Source organism: Medicago sativa, chromosome 8 (genome assembly GCF_051527215.1).
Source record: "Medicago sativa cultivar Bolivia chromosome 8, Bolivia_mono, whole genome shotgun sequence".
Taxonomy (NCBI): domain Eukaryota; kingdom Viridiplantae; phylum Streptophyta; class Magnoliopsida; order Fabales; family Fabaceae; genus Medicago; species Medicago sativa.
In genome coordinates this window covers 29,234,482-29,237,836 of record NC_140756.1, presented here as the reverse complement: position 1 = coordinate 29,237,836, position 3,355 = coordinate 29,234,482, and the positions used below count along the sequence as shown (strand labels likewise).

Here is a 3,355-nt window from a genome sequence, read left to right as displayed (position 1 = left end):
ATTTCCAATAAAATGTTTCTATATTTAATCTCTTAACTTGTGTCTTAAGGGCATAAGTTAACATTTGCCTTATTTTAAAAATGCATAGGATTAGCAACTCTTCATTGGCTCATGTTTGTTTAAGTACGTGCAGGTTAATGTTAGCTCCATGAAAAATGAAATGCTTATGTTACTATACAACCCGTATATTTTACTTACTATCTCTCTTAGGGTATGTTTCGATTGACTTATTTAAGTTTATCTACCGACATCAATACTTATGAGACTGTTGAGATAATCTATGGAAACAGCTTATGACATGTCCATAAACTGTTTTCAGCTTGTTTATATAAGTTTTACGATGGCATATGAAAAAGTATTTGATTTTATTTTATCTTTTGTTAAAGGAATAGTTTATACATGCACTAATACGATTAGTGTTTGTTGCACAGATAGGGCTACAAACGGTTAACTAAGTTGTTTATCAAAATAGGACCCTAATTTTTCATGTGACTGCATTTGAACAAATTCTTGCCTGCATCATACAATAATTTTTGTTCCACTTCACAGAATGCTGCTACACATCATTCTCTTATGATAGTTTATTTTGGAGGCAATGATTCCATGGGTCCTCACTCATCTGGTCTAGGCCCTCATGTGCCACTTCAAGAGTATATCGCAAATACAAAAAAGATTGGTTCATAATGAGGTACTTCTGCTATGTCGATCATATTATGTCTTTCTCCATTATTGTCCTTCAAGCGTTGGAGACAGATATCTTCACTTTCAAACACATTTGACACTTCAATGACAAATATTATGTAAATCGTTTGATTTTAAACCTTCCAATGTACTGGCATATATCTTGCCTTACCTTGGTTCTCCAAAGTTGTTTCGTTGCGCACAATACAATATTGTACTTAATAGTGAAACATGATTTTGCTTGAGTTCATTTTTTTTCATTATGGTTTATAGTTTTACAAGAAACAAAGCATCCAAAAAAGTTAATTCATAAAATGAAGATTATGTTTGAGTAAAATACGTGGATAATAATTAACCCCCCTCCACTCATGAATGAGGCAAATTAATATGCTTGTGATTTTACTGTGTCTTCATAAAACAGTAACAAGTCAAACGAATTAGGGAAATAAGAAATAGTGAAAAATAATGTGTTGCAGCGATGAATTGCAGCATATTGTAATTCATTAATAATGATAAAAATATATATTAAACATGATGATAGTTTGCTTGCAATTATGATTGCATTTTCGTTTGAAATATAAAACTACCATTCATAGTTTAATGAAAATATTGAATGGCAGAGCCTCTCTGAAAAGACATGTATCATTATTCTCAACTGTTGTTCTATCAATGAAGAAAAAGTGCGCAGAAACACTAGGTAGCCTAAAACATTTTTCTCTTACATTTTCATCTATGTACTTGTATTCAGATAACGCAATGAAATTCTAATCACATAATTTTTGTTCTCCTTTCTTAATCAGTGCAATTTTCAATGAGTTGATAAGAATAAATGAATTATGTCGAAGCTTGTATAAAGCTATGCAAGGAACTTGGTATGAAAATCGTGGATCTTTTAAATGCATTGCAAAGTATAGATGATTGGGAGAATGCTTATTTTACGTAAGCTTCTTAACCTCTTTCTTAATCAATTTTATTTTTCCAAATACCATAAAATATCAAGTGACATACTGCAATGTAATTGTTCAATATCCAAATCCTTCACTAGCTTTTCTCAAGTATCTTGTTCTTTTTTGATGCTTTCTTTGCTAGATGGTCTAAGCATACATTCTTCCACCCTAACCACGTATTGTCTCATACAATCTTTTAATTAATTATTTAAACTTGGATTTGTTACTTCTTGTAAGTTGTGATGTATACGTTATTCTCCTCTTCCCCCTCACTCAATTTGCACATATGTAACTTTAAACTATTTTGATCATGGAAAGATTGGAATTAACCTTAATTTGGTCCTAAAAGATAGGTATATGACTTTAGTTTATGAAAGTTGGAGAGTGGCATCAATTTTGTCCTCTAAAGAAATCCATATCAATTTATTTATTCAAATATAGTGTTGTTCATTTATATAACCAACCCTGTATGGTGGAAAATTATTTAGTCGAAATTGTTGTTAGTTATTAAGTGATTGAAAAATGACATCAATTTTGTCTTTCAATGTTCAATTTTGCAGTTTGTGTTAGAAAGACGATTTTAAGGTTACTTTTAATGATGTTAGGATACTGAATTGATGTCACATATCTATTAATATTGTAGCTTATTATGTTTTCTTGTAAAATATATTAAAGGACAGCCCTTTTAATGTCCTATAACCTGATATAACTTGTAAAAAATAATTTAGGAAATGATAAATCTAAAGTATCATTAATTTTGTTCTAAATTTTAATGAATTATGCAGTGATTGTATCCATTTAGCAGATGAGGGAAGCAAAATTGTGGTGAAAGATATACTGAAAGTACTTAAGGAGGATGATTTGAAGCCATGCCTCCACTGGCAGCCTATGGACACTAAATTTTTAGAAGATTCACAATATGATCTTGTTGTTGTTGATGGGAAAAGAATACTGAATCCTTTTGAGTGAACTTTTCACAGAAAGGTTAGGTGGGATTAGGTTGTTGGGTGATCAACATCATATTTTAACAGTTTCCTCCTTATTTAAGTTTTGTTTTAAAAATATTGATTTGTTATATGGTGACAAAATAGTCATTTATGAAGTTTATAATAGCTGATATAGTAGAATGGCAGTGTAGTTCTATACTTCCATAGCTATATGCAAAATTCATCATGTATTTGTCGTTCAGGGAGTTTTAAAATCAGTGTAAATTATATGATGTACGAGACATAAGTCCTTTATAATAATTTAGTTATCAAGATGAATTCAATGTCATAATATTGTCTCGTCCACACTCTCCCATCATCTTCGTCTTCTTTTATGAACATCCTCCCCTCTTTCTTTTATGTTATTCCATTTTCTGTTTTTGTCTTTGGCTGAATCATCTTTTCACTTTCTTCTTAATGAAAGTATGCATAATATAATCTACTTTTGTTGAATGAATAAAATTATAGGTAGACACTGACGAGAAAGTTTGCACAATCTGCATCATTAACATGCATGTCAAGTTTATCAACCCGCTATTATCGAACGGTTGCTAAGTATGTATGGTTATGCATTGGAGTTAGTTAGGAAAGCAAAAGATAGTGTTACTCAAGAGTATATCCATTTAGCTGGGGACTTAAGAGTAAAGTAGATTTTACTATGTCTACTTTCACTCAAGAACAAATCATTATCTATAAGGGTATGAAATATATGATATTTATAGTATTTAGGAATTAGTTAAT

At 30.6% G+C, this 3,355-nt stretch overlaps 1 pseudogene; it reads left to right on the top strand.

The window, feature by feature from the left end:
- The first annotated feature begins 340 nt into the window (after window positions 1-340).
- Window positions 341-2,627, top strand: LOC146898193 (GDSL esterase/lipase WDL1-like; annotated as a pseudogene).
- Window positions 2,628-3,355: the final 728 nt, after the last annotated feature.